Genomic DNA, 18949 nt, shown 5'->3' on the forward strand with positions numbered 1-18949 from the left:
TAACTTCCTAGCAGACCCTAAGCAACTCCCAGGCAGATTCACTGTGTGAAGCTTTTCCCCCCTCTGGCCCCCTTGGAATGTAGCAGAGTGTGTAGATATTACACTAATGTTAAGTGGATAAAGGACTGAATAAGAGAAGTCCTAACTGTAGACTTCTACTCACTTTGTAGACCAAACAAAATGCCCCAAGTGGCCCTCAGGATACAGTATTCAATGTCCCCCATTTCACTGGGAAAAGCAAAGAGAAGCCTATTCTAATCCCTTTCAGGTCGTCATCCATCCAGGGAGGTCCACAGTCTATGAAGACCTCCAGCTCTCATCCATTGTGCTGGCCCTTCAAAGTCCTGAGGCACTAGTTGCCCTGCAAAAACCAACACTAATGAGTCATGTTGAAATATGGAATGGGGACCAAGTGAGAGTCACAATGATGAGGCGACTTTTTCTTTGCTGCAGGCTTTCTTCAAAGACAGGATGGCATGTGCTGCTGAGCTTAATGAGAAGGTTTGGAAATACACATGATCTCTCAAGAATATGGTAGCAGAGGCACTGTTGTGGGAGAGGACACAGCTCATGGGGTGAAGCCCAGCTGTGCCAGTAGGGTCAGCCTCAGAGGCTGCACCCAGAGGATGGCTATAGCTACCGATCTATTTCCCAACTGCCTCTTGCATGGGGCTAGGACAGAACCTCTATAGGCAATTCCTTGGTGAGAATTGACACTCTTTGATGAACTTGAGCCTTAAAGTTTACAACTCTTGGTCAAAGTTTCTTAAATACACATGTGTTGCAAGCTCATGCAAACATACCTTAGGAGGCCAATCCTGAGGTCTCACCACACAGATAGATGCCCAATACCAACCCTTTCCTCCTGTAGCCAAACCTTTATGGAGGGACTAGATGTGTTTTGTTTTTAAATAATAGCTTTACTGAGACAGAATTTACATAGCATAAATTTACCTATTTAAATTTTATAACTCAATGGTTTTTTATGCAACCACAAATGTTTCAGAATAATTCTCACCTCTAGAAACCTCCTATACATATTGGCAATTACACCCATTCACCTCAACCCTCTCCACTCCCAGTCCTAGGCAATCCTAATTACTTCCTATCTCTATGGATTTGTGAATTCTGGATGTTTCATATAAATGGAATCACACAGAATGTGATCGGCTGTGCCTGACTTACTTCATTTAGAATGTTTTGAAGATTTGTCTTTATTATAGCATATATTAGTACTTCATTTCTCTTCATTGCCCAGTAATATTACATTGGACAGATATACCACATTTCATTCATTCACTCAGTTAATGGATATTTAGGTCATTTCACTTTTTGGCTATCGTGGATGGATGATGTGGAGACTTGTTTTGAAGCTACCAAAACACAACAAATTTTCCTTATATCCTTCTCCCTGACCCGATAGGTGGATACTAATCAAGAGATTCTTTCTATGGTTGGGAGGGGCTTAATGGTAAAGATAACATGTTTACTTTTGTCTAAAACTTGAAACTGTTAACAATGTCTCTAATAATGAGAGAAAAAATGCAAATAATACACAGGAATACAACTGGATTTGCTGAGTTCAGTCATACAGTCATAGAATGTTCAATGAAAAGAGGCTGAGAGAAGAGTGTATCTATTTCACAAGTTAGGGAACTTGAGTTCTAGAAAGTTTGAATGACTTGCCTATCTTTCTTGACTTCTGATGCTGATGGGTTAAAATGTTATGCTCGCAGGTTAAAAAAAATTAATAAAGCTCAAAAGCTTCACAAAGTGAAAAGAAATAAATGTATTTACTTGAGATTTTAAAATGAAACACTTGAAAGCTATTTCTTGTCTTCCTTGCCAGCTTGAGGAGACACGCCCTGGTGGTGATAAAAGAGGTTACATAATTCTGGCCCCAATGAGCGTCTGCACCTTCCCCTCCCAGGCTGTGGCTCACCCCATGGGTGACAGAAGAACCAAGTGTTCCCTGGTGATAGACTAGTGAGCTAATGCCACCGCTCCAGGGTCCAAACTGGAAAGCAGAAGCACAGGCAGTCCCTTCCATCCCTGGGACCCACCAGCCAAATAACGTGGGGATGACTTCACCTGCCCCACCCATCCCCGCCAGGCACCTAATAGGGGCCAGGACGCACCAGAAAACATGTGTTCTGAAAGCCCAGACAGCGAAGGTCCTCAGATAGTGGTATGAAGACCCAGAAGCACTTTGGGGCTAAAATTCAGTTCCTGGGTGCAGTGGCAGCAATAGTATAAATAGCTGCACATGCCAGCTGTGTTTAAAGTACAAACTGCCCTGCTTTGTGCTCAGCTAACCAAGGACTTCTGCTGTTAGACCACTTCTACTGCGAGCATTTTTTAAAGTGCTTCTGGCCACCAAGCCCCTGTTCCTCCTGTCCTCCAAAAAAGGCTTTCCTTTTCTTCCTGAGTCAGCCAGAGATGGTTCTGTTGCTTACAATTAAGAATCCTGACTGACACACTAGCTAATCTAAATACAGTAACACTACTGCCTGCACATCTCCACTGGTTACATGCAACTTTAAGCCCTGTGTTTAAGGGTTCACTGCATTTTTTAAGCAGGGAGAGTGCCCAGCTTCCCATTTTGTGAAAGGAAGACACTAGTACTCTAATACTTGCTTCCTTCTTCTAAAATAAAAATATTTCTTTTTGGGGCAGCCCGGGGGGCTCAGTGGTTTAGTGCTTGCCTTTGGCCCAGGGCCTGATCCTGGAGACCTGGGATCGAGTCCCTCATCGGGCTCCCTGCATGGAGTCTGCTTCTCCCTCTGCCTGTGTCTCTGCCTCTCTCTCTCTCTCTGTCTCTCAAGAATAAATACATAAAATCTTTAAAAAATATATTTATTTTCCATTCTCTATGGCTGTCTTCTGTGCTTTGTTTATAAGTTGATTCTCGAAGTCAAAAACCAATTCACAACCTTTACATCGTGCCCATGTAAAAATTATTCAACTCTGAAAGCATAGTGAGCTATATTTACATTTCTTTGCTCTATGGCTTATATACATCATACTTAAATATCAATATCCCTATGCCACTCAAATAGAAATGATCCTGCAATAAACCTGGAATGAATTCTCTTTGTTTTTGTAATCTGTCTTTTGCCACTAACAGAACCTCAAATTTTCCCCAGCCATGGAGAGAGGGCTCTATCCTTCTGTTCCAATCTGAATTTTCTAAGGCAGCTACAAATCAATGAATATGGGATAAAATGCCACTTTTTTCCTGCTTGTAATCCAATGATTCCTAGAAACCACATCTTGCTTTTCTTGATTTACAACCTTGTTTTATTGGTGTGATATGATATACTAAGATACAGACACACATATAATACGTGTATGTATATATTTGGTCTTTGTTCATCATTCATCCTCATTTCTGACATAGATCTCCCAAAATGCATGGAGTTTCCTAAACAATAAGAGCAACGGGAGCATATTTTGTTATAATATTTGGTCTTTTGTCCTGAGTTCCTGAAATCCCTTCAGAATCATAAAAGAGAAATGTGTGTCTTGTTATTCATAACAAACCCCTTTCTACCACAATTTCTACTGGGTTTATGTTAATGAGGTGATTTCTGGACCACAGCTAAGGGTGGGGGCTGGTTGACAAGAGAATTAACTATAAATAGAGGATTGGAAGCTTTGACCTCCTGTTTTCCAGGGAAGGGAGAGGGGCTGGGGGCTGAGTCAATCACCAATGGCCAGTGTAAGGAAGACTTCACAAAAACCCAAAGGAAGATGTCTGGAGAACTTCCAGGTTGGGGAAATAGAAGGGTTCTATGTGCCATCATGTTGGGACTCAACTTCACTAGAACAGACGCTCCTTTGTTTAAGACTTCACTCTACCTGTCTATTCATTTGACTCTTGATTCTTAACCTTTAATATCCTTTGTAATGAACTGGTAATCTAGTAAGCAAATGGATTTCCTGAGTTCTGTGAGCTGCCCTAGCAAATTAATGAAACTCAAGAAGGGAGTCATGGGAACCTCTGGTTTACAGTTTACAGTCTATTGGTCAGAGGTACATGGAAAACCTGGGCTTGAAAGAGGCACCTGAAATGGAGGGAGAAAGAGAACAGTATTGTGGGACTGACCTCTAACCTATGGAATCTGATGCCATCTCCTAGAAGATAGTCCCAGAATTAAGTTGGATTGCAGGACACTCAGGTGGTATCCCAGAATTGTTTGGTGGCATGGGAAACCACCCCCTAGCCCCTCCCCACCACCACCAGAATTGAGAATTGGTTGCAGAACCATTTTAATAGGCCTATGTGTCCAAGAATCTTTCGAAGAAATGGTCTGTAGAAGCTATCTTTTGGGTCTTTGCCTTGCTTTTCTGAAAACAACTTTCCTTATGCCCTTCCCTTTGATTGATAGTTTAAATATGAAATTCTGAGCTAAAATATAAGTCTCATATATAAGTCTGAAGATCTTTATTCCTATGAGATACCTGGTACCGAATGAAATTGTTTATTTCTTTTTGGTCACTGTTTCTGAAGGAATTAATGATACAGTTTGAGAGGAGGTAGAGGGGAAGATAGACAGTAAGAAAGGTTCAGAGCAGTGGTAGTGTCCAAAAATCCCAATTTGAGGCATTGTACGTGCAGAAGTTAGTATGTTATCTTTGGCAGCTAGGGTAGGAGGGGAGAATTTTCTAAAAGAAAGAAGATTGAGTGGGAATTGCAAATAAACTCCTCTACTTGACAGTTGCTTAGTTATTCTGGATTCCTCCCGTACAGTAAACTCCACAATGATGACTATTCTTTTAGAAATAATTCTTTTAGAGAAATTTCTGATTAAAAACCAATAAGGCAAGTCTTTTTCCCCTCCAAAACACACATACATATGATGTGTGATAGTACTGAGCTTTTTGCCTCTTCTGAAGAAAAGAGGTAGCAAATCAGAATATAATATGAATAGCTTGCATCTTGAAAAGGAAGGTGAAGAGAAAACTTCCTGAATTACCATTGCAGTATATTGTCATTAGAACATTTTCTTCTCCTGAAAATATGTACTCATATACCAGTTCTAACTCACACTATTGGTTATTCAAAATTTATTTTGCTTTATGAACCATGTAGAATGAAAAGCATTCATGTTGTAACATGGTACCTTGTGACATGATAACGCCTACTACCATTACAATTTCAACAAACTTGAACTGGGATTCAAATGAGTAGCGTGACTCCAAAGGAAATGGTTTCATAATGGCATTCAGTGTTCTCAATTAACACAGGAAGGATTAATGGCTTTTTCCCCCCCTTTGGTGGTCTCTGTTGTGGAGGAAAAAACATTAGTTGCCATTTGATCTTCCACTCAATTGCATTTACCAACTGGCAGACAGACCAACCAAGAAAGTTCTTCCATCTAGTAGCTGGATTCGCTGTGGGTGTGGCCCAGGAATGTTACTGCAGCTGATTCTCCATAATATGAATAGTCCACAGACAGTAACTCTCACCAAAGGAAGACTCTAAGACTGAACTAGTAGGAAATACCTCAGCTATGGATATCGGATGCCCCCACCCCCCTTCTCTTCTGTTTGTCTTAACTCTCTAATTAGTCGTCTCTTCACTCTTGAGAACATCCCAAATCTATGAGTAGCCACCTCCCAGAAGGGAGTGAACTGCATATCCAAATGGATTTGATGCCTCTCAGTAAACTGACAAATCAGCTGAAGAGTGAGGAAAATGAAAATGTTAGGAATATCCTACAGGAAAAAAAGGCAATGACTGCTATAGGTTGGAAGAGTTCTGATTTGTCAGAATCTTCTGTTGCGAGGAACAGCTTAACCATATACCAATGCTCCATGGCTGCTGCAGTCAAGAATCTGAACATGGCCTGGAATCCTCTGAGGATGTTATTCATAAAGGCACAATTAATCAAACTCAGACCTCTCTTCAAAATATTACTGTACAAGCCAAACTTATTGCCAGCAGAAGGAAGGTGCCAGACCAAAAAAGGTAAGCTAAAATCTGTGTGCCCTGGCTTCAGAACCATGAGGTCTCAACCCATTTTAAAAAGTAAGAAAAGTTTTGTGTCTGTATGTGTGTGTTTACATTGATCAAATAGCTAGCTTTCTACCCATACAATCAGAGCTTTGTACTTATCCAAGGATTTTCAACCTGCATAAGTAGATATTTTTGTTTATTTTAATTTAATTTACCAAAAAGGAAAAAATCACTCCTCCTCTCTCTCCCTCACTCTTTAGAGGAATTTAGAAAGGATGAGTAGGAGCCAAAATCACTTCTGGCTAGAGTCCATGGTTACCAAGCTGAAAGAGTAGGCAGTTTTCTGGGTAAATGGTCTTGCCGCAAATGCCAGATGCCTGCTAAAAGTATCACAGGCTCTCAGAAGCTTTCTGTGCCTCCTCTGCCATCACAAACACAAATGGTGGATCTTTCAACAGAGATGCTGGCGTCTTCGTTGATTACACCCTTGGGTTCTGCGAAGAATAGTTTTCTTTATTCTTGGCATAAGGAAATCTCTCTACCAAAGGTGGAGGCACTTGATTTTGGTTGCTTAGAACTAACTCAGAGTGATGAGAGACTCTAAAACATGGTCGCACTCTTGTCATTGAAAGGAAAGATTAAACATAAGGAGATTTGGGTTCTCTGTACAAGTCCTCTGCAGGTTCACATACTGACTCTTTGCTGAACATTCCTTTTGTTTATTGATTGGTCGATTTGTTTGGGGTTTTTTTCCTAACTCACGGACAAATTTATCCAAGGTCCTTGAATGTGAATGTGAAGGAAAAATGTAAATAAGTGTGCGTGGGTTTCTTCCACGGGAGAGGAAATGAGGCAGTACAGGTGAGGGTCATGAGCTCTGCCTTTGAGTCACAGATCTGGGTTTACCTTTAACTCAGCTTCACACCTCTCATTCTTCAATTGTAAAATGCAAATGAATAAATCCTACCTCATATTGCTGTTGAGCTTTTTTTTCAGGAGTAGACTTTAATTTGAGAGCAGATCTAGGTTTACAGAAACATTGAACAAAGAGTACTGAGTTCCTATATACTCCCTTTCCCTCTGCTCTCAGTTTCAACTATTACTAACATCTTGCATCGGTGTGGTGGGTTGTTGAATTTTAAATTACATACTACATAAAAACATGGCCTTTCAAATGTTAAGAGGTTCTTACAGGTATGAACTATTATTATCATAATTGCAGACTCTCTCATTCACTAAATGCATAAGACTTTTATTTCTTTGATGACATTTTATGGGCCGCCCTTATCAAAAATCTCCCCTAAATCCCTACCAGACAACCATACAATTTGTGAAATATCATCTGTGAAGATCTGTTTCTTTATATTTAGGATCTGTTTCTCTAATAACCTTTCCTTGAAATGCTAATACTCCTGAAAAGAAAGACTATTATTATCATAGATAACTGTATTGTGGATTAGCAAAAGACACAATCCTCATTCAGGCTAAAAAGATCCTGACTGTCAGTGTTTTAATAAGAATGGGTTAGGGTCTCTTCAATAAATGGTGCTGGGAAAATTGGACATCCACATGCAGAAGAATGAAACTAGACCACTCTCTTGCACCATACACAAAGGTAAACTCAAAATGGATGAAAGATCTAAATGTGAGAAAAGATTCCATCAAAATCCTAGAGAAGAACACAGGCAACACCCTTTTTGAACTTGGTCACAGTAACTTCTTGCAAGATACATCCACGAAGGCAAAAGAAACAAAAGCAAAGTGAACTATTGGGACTTCATCAAGATAAGAAGCTTTTGCACAGCAAAGGATACAGTCAACAAAACTCAAAGACAACCTACAGAATGGGAGGAGATATTTGCAAATGACATATCAGATAAAGGGCTAGTTTCCAAGATCTATAAAGAACTTATTAAACTCAACACCAAAGAAACAAACAATCCAATCATGAAATGGGCAAAAGACATGAACAGAAATCTCACAGAGGAAAACATAGACAAGGCCAACATGCACATGAGAAAATGCTCTGCCTCACTTGCCATCAGGGAAATACAAATCAAAACCACAATGAGATACCACCTCACACCAGTGACAATGGGGAAAATTAACAAGGCAGGAAACCACAAATGTTAGAGAGGATGCGGAGAAAAGGGAACCCTCTTGCACTGTTGGTGGGAATGTGAACTGGTGCAGCCACTCTGGAAAACTGTGTGGAGGTTCCTCAAAGAGTTAAAAATAGACCTGCCCTAAGACCCAGCAATTGCACTGTTGGGGATTTACCCCAAAGATACAGATGCAATGAAACGCCGGGACACCTGCACCCCGATGTTTCTAGCAGCAATGTCCACAATAGCCAAACTGTGGAAGGAGCCTCGGTGTCCATCAAAAGATGAATGGATAAAGAAAATGTGGTTTATGTATACAATGGAATATTACTCAGCCATTAGAAATGACAAATACCCACCATTTGCTTCAACGTGGATGGAACTGGAGGGTATTATGCTGAGTGAAGTAAGTCAATCGGAGAAGGACAAACATTATATGTTCTCATTCATTTGGGGAATATAAATAATAGTGAAAGAGAATAGAAGGGAAGGGAGAATAAATGGGTAGGAAATATCAGAAAGAGAGACAGAACGTAAAGACTGCTAACTCTGGGAAACGAACTAGGGGTGGTGGAAGGGGAGGAGGGCAGGGGGTAGGGGTGAATGGGTGACGGGAACTGAGGGGGCACTTGACGGGACAAGCACTGGGTGTTATTCTGTATGTTGGCAAATTGAACACCAATAAAAAATAAATTTATTATTAAAAAAAAGAATGGGGGTGCCCAATTTGTTAAGCATCTGCCTTTAGCTGCTATCATGACACCAGGGTCCTGGGATTGAGCCTCACATTGGGGCTCCCTGCTAAACAAGGAGCCTGCTTCTCCCTCTCCCTCTGCCCCTCCACCCCACTTGTGCTGTCTCTCTCATTCTCTCTTTCTCAAATAAATAAAAAAAAATCTTTTAAAAAAGAATGATAAGGAGAAGGATTAAGGTTCTTAAGTATGGTGTATCCTAACAGGAGGCCTGAAATGGTCTTATATGGTTCCATGACCTCAGAAAAGGAAATTATGGGCAAGGCATGGGAAAGGGGAAGGAAGGCAAGTCAATTCTGAAAGAAGGAAGTCTTGACTCAGAGCCTTTCTCAAGACAGACAGAATCAACCTCTAAACAGGGCAGCAAGGCATCTGCGAATCTGGCCCCAAGGGAGTTCACAGTGGGATGTTGTTCACTGCCTTGACATTGGATGAACATCAGCAAGAGCAGCTGGAAGAGCTTCAAAATAGTGTCAAGATCATGGTTATAGGAAAAGTGAAGGTTGAAATGAAGTTTGGAGTTCGGGAGGACAGAGAAGGGAGCTTAGCATTAATGATAACACTGAATCCATTTTGGAGCTGAATCCCTGAAACAATTGTAGCTGTCTATAACTGAGGAAAAAAGAGAAGTATGCATATTGCTTAGTCTTCAAGAACAGGTATGAGGCTCTCAAGGGGTTCTCAGCCATGTTTGACCATTAAAACCCCCTGCAAAGGTCTTTGAAATACTGATAGCTGGACTCTACTCCTAGCAGATTCTGATGGTGGGGAAGGGCAGGTAAGTATCTTTGTTTAAGCCACTTCACTGTATCGTAACTAATCATCCTCCCGTTACTAGAACTTGGTATATTGCTCAGGTGACCCAGAAACTTCTAGGCACTGTCAATTAGAATCTAGATGGGACCTAATAATTCCCTTCCTAGGAATCTATCACAAAAAAATAATCAGAAATGAGGCCAAATTTTGCATTCAAACATGTTCATCAAACCTTTATGGGTATGCTAGTAAAAACTAAAAATAATCTCAAGTCAAATAAAAGAGGATGGCATATTTCTATTATGAAATATTACAAAATATTTAAAATGTTTTCTGATAACTGTATGATAAAGAAAAAGCACACACATGATGTAATGCTAAGCATAAAAAAAGAGAAAAAACCCATGAAGATACATCTGTACATATGATATGAATCTCTATCTAAAATCCTGATCACTAATACTTACACTCTAGATACGATACTCCAAGAAGTCAAGAAATAGAAAAATGTCAACCATGGTGTGTTGCATTAGTCAGGGCTCTCCAGAGAAACAGAACCAATAGATTATCATAGAAAGAGATTCATTATAAAAAAATTGGTTTATGAGATTACTGAGGCTAAGATGTCCAAATCTGTAGAGCCGATGTCCAAATTTGAGTCTGCAGGACAGAAGCTGCTATAGAACCAGGAGGGGTTATAATATCCCAGTTCACTGCAGAAGAATTTCCTTTTATCTGCAGGAGGTTAGATCTTTTGTTCCACTCAGATCTTCAACTGATTAGATGAAGCCCATCCATATTCTGAGGGCAATCTCTTTACTCAGTCTATCGATTTAAATGTTAGTCTCATCCAGAAACACCCATAGAAACACTCAGATCAATGTTTGCCTGAATACCTGTGTATCTCATGGCCCAATCAAGTTGACATATAAAATTAACAGTCACATGTACTGTCACTGGGTCTGCAACTTTAACTACAGTAGGAATCATATTTTTTAGTATTTTAATGATTTATAAAGTATATCACTCCTAATATTTGAGAAAACTAAATTGTGTCTTCACTGATGTATTTATTACCTGACGCAGTGACATTTTCCCATTGACATTTGGTTACCTTTGTTAGGCAGAGAAAAGTAGTTAAACTAGTGAAATCTCAGAGGTCATATAGTGTGCCTGAAACATCAAAGCTGAAACAATTGCAAAATGACTTACTTAAGCATTAAATATCTCAAAATATTTATGTGGCACAATTTGATTATAAAATGTGTCTTATTATTGCTTGTATTTCATATCGTGCAAAAATCATGTGCAACTCTTTTACCTTCCAAAGAATATTATAACTTGATATTGAGCAGAAACTTCTGCCTCAGCTCAGATTTATAGATAAATTTTTATTCCTCTCAAGGTGAATGAAAATGTTCTTCCTTAAAAACTTATCTTTATAGAACTAACTTCGAGGTGTGTGTCGCTGATTGTGATGGTAGGTGGGTCAGAAGGACTCTGGAGAGAAGGGAAGAAAAATATTAACTTTCCCAATGAGCCTTTCTTCAAAGGCTAAATTTTGAGAAGAAAGGTTATTTTCTCCCTCTTAAAAAATAAACAAACACAGAAGCTGATCAAAATAGCCCACTAGAGTAACAAGAAAAACAAAAAAGCAGCAATTGGCACTTCTATTCCATTTTCCTCTGCAGTAGTATTCACTCCGTTGCCCACACTGAGGACCTAAGACAGAACCTTCACCATAACTTTATGGTAGAAAAAAGAAAAAAACCCATACTTTGTGCTAAGCTCAAGAAGCCCGCAGCCCAGGCTTCCTCATACTATCTGTGCAGTATCACCCAATTGGTATACAGCTCACAAGGAGACAAGATCTGTCTCTTGGGATTGCCCATTTGCCTGGAGCATCTTTTAACAGCCCCAATCAAAATCTATTCTTGTGTAATGCAATTAAATTTAAGAGGGAGTAAGAGGAACTATCTCATTAGATTAGGAATTTAGTGATGTTCAAACAATAGCTAATACGTAGGCATGAACCTCTGATCAGTCTTGATCCTGTGAAAAAGTTGGAGATAAACTCCCTTTTTTAAGACCCTGGTTTCTTCTTCAGCTGGTGATGCTAAGCAAGAACCTCCTCTAAATATGGATTCTAGAAGGCTCACTCCAAGACAGACCTCACTCCTAAGCATCTAGGTAGTGCCCACCCAGCCCAGTATGAATCCCCAGATCAGGTCCTATCAAACTACCTTATCTTGAAATGGCTTTGTTTTCATCCATCAAACCCAGATCCAAACCTAGAAAACAGAAGCTAGGGTATGAATGTGCTGGTCCACCTGGGTAGCCACCCTGGGACACAAGGTGTGTCCCCTCAAATAGGGTAGGAGGTGAAAAACCTTCAGATCTAAACCTAGGTCCACAGGAAAATCACTCAAGCTTACTTGCAACTCCTGTTCAGACTCACAGATCGTCTAGTTACATTCAATAGTGATAATATATGTGTTTCTGGCATTAGGGTTTACAAAACACTCTCCCCTGCACTCACTCTGTTGATGGCCTGGATGATCAGAGCACAGTGTGAACAATGTAAGCAGGAGCTGGAAGGGCTGCTTCATGCTCACTTGTCCCATCTTTTTAGTTTTAATTCAAATGTCACGGTGATACAGTATTTTCATACCAAATCTCTTTTTTCACTCTAAAAACAAACCCCATTTTCTCTTTAAACCATTAGTTTTTGATTTCGCACCTCTTCCACCACCTGTTATCCTCATATATTCCTCCTGGCAGTATTTCTTTCTCTTTGTCCATGCCCATTTTTCCCAGTAGCCATCAAAAGCCTTCCACGGGGCTGGTGACTTGAGGCAGGAGGGGAGGCTATTACCAAATAACAGAAGACAGTTTTCCCTTCATGGGCTGCTCACCAGCAAAGTAGGAAGAAGTGGTAGCATCAAGTGCTGGCATTCACACACTTCTGAAGCAGTTTTTATATATTCATGCCATGATTATCCACAACCACGCCACATGGTAGTCTTCTCTCCTGTGTCAGATCAGGAAACTGCAGAATAAAGAGATGGTTAACTGGTTGGCCAAACATGCAGCTACGAAAGCAACGGCCACAACTTAAAAGGGAGTCTAACGTCCTAACCACTTTCTTCTACTGTGTCCACCATATAAATGAGACAACAATTGGAGCTATATCATAACATCCCGTAGTATATTTAATAGTATGATCAACACAGTCATGGAAATGGCTAAGTAATTACTGTGTTGTGGCATGAACATCACGAATAAAATGAAGTTGAGAAGTGGCTGGGGTTCCCAGAGAAGGTTTGTCTTCTTTCCCTTCTTTCTAAAGGTCATGGTTAAGGCCACAGTGGTTAGAAGCCCCGCTTTCTTATCTGCCATCCTCGCCCTGTCCTCCCTTTGCATGAAACACCCACTGCTCTGTTGCCACAGCTCAGAGCAGCGGCTCCCTAATTGCTGCATCCAGATTTTGCTTTTTAGCCTCAGCCATCCTGATGAGGTGAGTCACGACTTCTGTAATGAGGATCAGGCCTCTTTCAAGTTGCTCTGCTGGTTCTCTTCTCCAGCATTCCCTGTGGGTTTTTGCATCAATTCTGTGTTTTAAATATTGTATTAAATATTAAAATGTTATTTCTGTTGATCATTGACTTTTTTTGGCATCCCTCTAAATTATGCACCCAAGAGGAGTGCTTCATTCTTTCACCTTGATTGTAGCCCTGGTCAACATCAACTGCTCAGCTCGAGCTGATTGAACACGCCATGGCCATCTGACTAAGGGCAGCCCGTATATGAGATTGGTACTTGTTGACTCTCTTTCACCATTAAGGTGAAAGGAAACCGCCATGGAAAATACATTCTAGAAAGTCCTTCAGCCATCATACACACTTTCACACATAGGATGACATCATCCCTTCTCCTCACTTCTCTCTCATTCTTACTGTGTGACCAAGGCATCTCCTGTGGAAGGGAGAGGCAAGGGAGAGGGTGGGAGAGAGAGTTCCCAGGCTGGAAGGGAGCAGGACCTGGGAATCTGATACAAAAGTGGGCTTGGTTAAGATAATGAGGGAACCTAGACCCTGTGATGTGGGAGTTCATGCAACTTATTTTTCCTGTCCAATTTTCTTCTGTTTTGACTTAATTTTATACTAAGTACCCTTCATTGCAAAGCACAATGGACCATGCTCCAAGGCCTCGATCCTTTGATGAATCTTGCCTAACTACCATGATGCTCATTGATCTCCTTTTGTACTCATTGTGGTACCAATAGTCTGTCTCTCCTACATCGTGGCCCTTCATATTTTAGTCAGCTTGGGGAGCTCCTGAAATACCTTTCCCAGCCCCTTAGGATAGATTTCTGGGGTCAGTCTCAGGAGTCAGAAATGTGAAACTATTCAGTGACCTTCTCCACCAAAGAGCATAACCACATTAGCCACCCACCAATTACCAAGGAAAAATGTGTATTTTAATAAGTTACAAGTTTTAATGAGTTACAAATATTAATAAATGACCACTTACATTCTCAACTTAAGAGCATTCACCATGGGCAATTTGTATGACCCCACTGACATTATTAAAAGAATATCTTTTTTCCTCACCCTTCTTCCTCTGGTGCCAGGAAGTGTAGCTATATTCACTCCCTTCCTCACAATCATAAACTCAGCTTATCTCCTGGGAACCAGACCTTCTCCTAGGGTGGACCTAAATCTCCCCTGGCCATAAACACATAAAGAAGTTTTAATGCTGTTGAAAGGAAATATTCACTCCTAGCAAGCTGGTAGAAATTTCATGTAGGCCAGCTTTTGGAACCTTTCCCCCAATAGCTATGGAATCCAGAAGCCTATCTTTACTATTGCCACACACATTTCAGTTGTATGCTTGACCTCCTAAAATAAATTCTAAGTTCCTTCTTGAAAGGGCCGTGTTTTAAATGACTTCTGCTCCCTAGAGTGCCCCACGCAAATGACTATATAAAGAACTCTGCAAAGAGTAATAAATCAGACAACTTCAAGCATTGTTGCCTCAGTTAACATTTGCCACACCCTTATCCGGGCTAGGTAAAGGGTGACGTGTTACTTAGGTGAAGTTCCTGCTAGTCCTTAGGGCCTTGGAAGACAGAAGGAAAGAATAGGCCTGGAGGGCTGATCCCTGCAGGGTCAGGACTACTCAGCAGCAGCAGTGCAGGGAGGAGGGGGGACATCTGAGCTATGCCCCACAGGACTGGGTAAGTAGAATATCCATTCAAGAAATCTTGTCAGGGATCCCTGGGTGGCGCAGCGGTTTAGCGCCTGCCTTTGGCCCAGGGCGCGATCCTGGAGACCCGGGATCGAATCCCACGTGGGGCTTCCGGTGCATGGAGCCTGCTTCTCCCTCTGCCTATGTCTCTGCCTCTCTCTCTCTCTCTCTCTGTGTGACTATCATAAATAAATAAATTAAAAAATTAAAAAAAAAAAAGAAATCTTGTCAGATACACATTCTGAACAATCACCTTCATTAGAAGGGCAAACAGGTGCTGTCCAGGAAAAACAACAACAACAAAAAAAACAACGGAGGTCTCAGCATCTGTAGGAGAGTCCTGCACTCTATGCATAAAACAGATGATCCCGACCTGCAAGAAGGAGCACTTGCTTTGCACATGGCAAGCTGGATGGATGGAGTGGAGAAAGGAAAATGGGGCAGAGGACGCTCTGATAAGCAGAAACCTGATTTGGGATTATTTCACAAATTCGGCCCATTTGCAACAGAATCCTCCTTATAAGGAGGCTTTCCTAGACTTGTCTCAGGGAGCTTAATTAAATTCCTCAAAGTCGCACAGTTAGAAAATTGTAGAACTGGGTTTTGGAATCTAGTGAGTAGGATGGACTTTGGAGTCTGCCCTCTTAATCAGTATGCCTATTGCCTCTAGAGAAGAAATATGTCATCATTGCCTTCACCAAAAAATGACATCGAATCATTTTTACATTTTTCTCATACTCCAGTGCTCCGTCAGTCTTTGTGTTATTTTTTCACTATTTTAATTTCCCCAACCTTACAAAGACTTATTCTAGTAGATCATAGTGCTAGGGAATTATTTTCTCTTCTAAAACCTGAAAGATCAAACACATTTCAAGTGACTGAGGGGTAAATCATTGCAACAATGGTGCAGTTCTAGAAGCCCAAATAATTTAGAAAACTTGTTTACCTGTAAATACCAATGTCTCCTGTGACATTTGATATTTCCTATACGCAGTGTTGATGACAACACACTTTCACCGGACTGTGTGGTTCAATAGCATTCATTGCATCAGTAAGTTGACATAAAAATTTAGTTTCTTATGGTCCCACCCTTAGTACAGAAAATTAAGCTCAAACTGACAACCCTTAAAATGCTTCTTATTTATTTATTTATTTATTTATTTATTTATTTATTTATTTATTTCATGTTTAAATAGTGGTTAGTTTCACTAGAAGGTAAAAATGAAAGTGATGCATTTCCATTAAATTGTCTGAAGGTATGTTTTCAATACAGTATGGCATCTAATTTCTCTTCCTTAGAAATCTGACTGAATGGAAATATGTGTGTGTTTGTTTATTTGAGAAAGAAATATTGGTATGAACTTGAAAAGCCTGAAAACTCAAACTTCCGCACACACAAATCAACCTCACACACGGTGGCGTTAAGATTGTGACACAAAGTCATGATGCTCTAGACAGAAGGTCTGTGTCCCGACATGTGTATGTTGAAACCTAAATGCCCAATGTGATGGCAGTAGGAGCTGGGGCCTTTGAGAGATGGTTAGGTCATAGAGTGGAGTCCTCACCAACGGGATTAGTGCCCTCATAAAAGATATACTAGAGAACCTGGTTGCCCCTCTGCCACGTGAGGACACAGGGACATGAGCACCGTCTGTGAACCGGAAAGAGGTCTCTACCAGACACGGAACTTGTCTGCATCTTGATCTTGGACTTCCCACCTTTCAGAACTGTAAGTTCTAGGCCAGCCAGTCTATAGTATTCGTTACAGAGCCCTACCAGACTGACACAGGACTTCTTCAGAGAGGTGTTTTTCAGCCCACCAATCACTGTGAAAAATGCTCCCAGCCATGGCCAAAGTCAGAGGACGGAGAGGGCCAAACTTCATAACCTGATGGCACAGCAGCACCATCCAATAGAAATTTCTGTGATGGTGAACATATCCTATATCCTGTGCTGGTCAGTATAGTTGCCGCGAGCCACAAGTAGTTATTGAGCATTTGAAATGTGGCTGGGGCCACTGAGGAAGTCATTCAAAATTTTTAATTTTATTAAAGATATGTTTATTTATTTTATGGAGAGAGAAAGACATGGTGGAGGGAGAGAAGCAGACACCCACCCTGAGGACAGGGCCTCACCTGAGGCTCCATCCCAAGAGCCCAAGATCATGACCTGAGCCGAAATCAAGAGTTGGTGTCTTCACCAACTGAGCCACCCAGGTGCCCCGAATTTTTATTTTATTTAAATCGAAATAGCCACGTGTGGCTGGTGGCTACCATACTGGGTAGCACAGCTGAGAATGTACCAAAGATGTTCCTGTATCCTTCCCTGCCCATACTTAAGCGAAGGGCAAAAATAAGTTCTTTGAAGGGAATGGTTTGAGTGAAGAATGGGACAAGGGGTGGGGAGTGGTGGGGGGGGCGGGGACCACATTCAGAATCTCAGCTGTATCCCTTATACACTTCTCAGTTTCAGTTTGCAGACCAATAAAACCCAGTACAAACTTCACCACGGTTTTACTGTGAGAGGCAGCCCGTGACGTGAACAGAGCATTTGACAGGGTGGCAGCTGATCTGGAACTTGGTCTGGGTGTCCTGTTACCTGAACAGTCCCTTGTCCCTCTGAACTTGAGTTTTCTGAGCTGCAGAATGAGACGGTTGAACTCAACAGAGGCTAAGGCATCACCTGGCCATAATGTTTCTACCTTCCTGTCCAACTGACAAGATATTATGAAAACATTTTTAAAAATAAGTATCATTATTTGACAGAGATAGAAATAAAGATCCCAGATATCTACTGATTTAAAAGAAAGCTTTAAGAAAGTGCCAGGAAGGCTTTGAATTTGCAGCAGGAAAGCTTCTGCGATAGATGAAAAATATAATATTGGCCCAAAGGCATGCTTTCCTAGGAGCATAGAAGCCGGCAATGGAGGTTATTTGTAGGCTCACAGCTGGCCCGCTGACTCCCACAAGCCCCATTTCTTCATGCACAAAACAACCATAACAGATCTGCGAAATTGTCTCGGCCCTGGGCTCTGCACAGCAGAGGCAATGTTTATGCAACGCGGTTAGCTATCGTGTTGGGAAAGGCCTCTAAATCAAATTTGCACATACAAGCAAGGGTTTGCAAGGACTAATCAGATAATTATACCCCAGGCAACCAATTTGCATGGCAAGTGGGGCAGAGTTTTATTTTATTTGCTTTACATTTCAGCCCTGGTAAAATGAGGTAGCATGTAAAATCTCAACTTGTGTGGTGTTTTGTTTGTAATTACTCATGTTTGCTGAAACAGGTTATGAGTTTATAAGGACCACGTTGTGCCCTGTGACTTGAAATGCAAAATGACCTCCCACTGTAGCCACCAGCACCGTCCTCCGCCATCCAGAGCTGTTTTTCTCCATACCCCTCCTCTAGCATAAAGTTAAGTTTCCTACTTTGCTTTGAAAAATAGACAAGGAAACTCCATCTCTGGCCTCTGAGGCTTATTATTCTATCTTCAGATGTGTGGTTTGTAACATAAAAAAGTATGTAAGCCAGTCTACACCTAATATTTTAATAGCTAGATGACCAGTTGAAACTTTAAATGTCTAACACTCTTCTCCCTGCCTTTTAGCAAACTCTCTATATAGTTCTAATGGGCTCTTAAAATATGAGGTAACCACCAGAAATAGCTGCTTTATTTAAAAAAGCTCACTGTTAAGGTGCTTTTGCTAATCTGACATCAGGGAAAACGCAAGTTCAAATTTCATGCTTTGGAAAGCAATAAAAATCACCACCTGGAAATCCAGAGGCACAGGCGAATTGATATTCAAAGCAGGTGTGTCAGCCTCATAGAAACAGGGAAGAAGTCGTTCAGTGGTTCTGGAAGGAAGGTTAGGGTCCCAGCAGGGCAGCAACTTCCTGGAGGGCTGTTGCTGTGGGAGTTCTAGCTGGGCATGTCATAGGTATCCACTGTCTAGCAAAGAAAAATCCTGTAGATGTGCCTGGGACAGGGATCGGTGAGTTAAACTGACCGGTTCAAACCATCGAGTTCAAATAAAAGAACTGCAAACTACAGACCCCACATGTTTATGAGCTCAAATACTAGAGGGCATTTCTATAAATCTTTTCCATTTTTGTTTCTTCTT

The 18949-nt window shown here is 41.0% G+C and overlaps 1 long non-coding RNA gene across 3 annotated transcripts in view; it reads right to left on the minus strand.

The window, feature by feature from the left end:
• Positions 1-18949, minus strand: part of LOC140617310 (uncharacterized) — a 99019-nt gene that overhangs the window by 8284 nt on the left and 71786 nt on the right. For 2 of the 3 annotated variants that reach the window (XR_012017547.1, XR_012017546.1), the window contains one exon: positions 12491-12624. This is a non-coding gene — a long non-coding RNA (uncharacterized lncRNA). Of the gene's footprint in view, positions 1-6229; positions 6457-12490; positions 12625-18949 lie in introns of those variants that run through there. The other variant, XR_012017549.1, reaches the window with a different exon arrangement.

The sequence above is a fragment of the Canis lupus genome, chromosome 25 (assembly GCF_048164855.1).
Source record: "Canis lupus baileyi chromosome 25, mCanLup2.hap1, whole genome shotgun sequence".
NCBI lineage: Eukaryota > Metazoa > Chordata > Mammalia > Carnivora > Canidae > Canis > Canis lupus.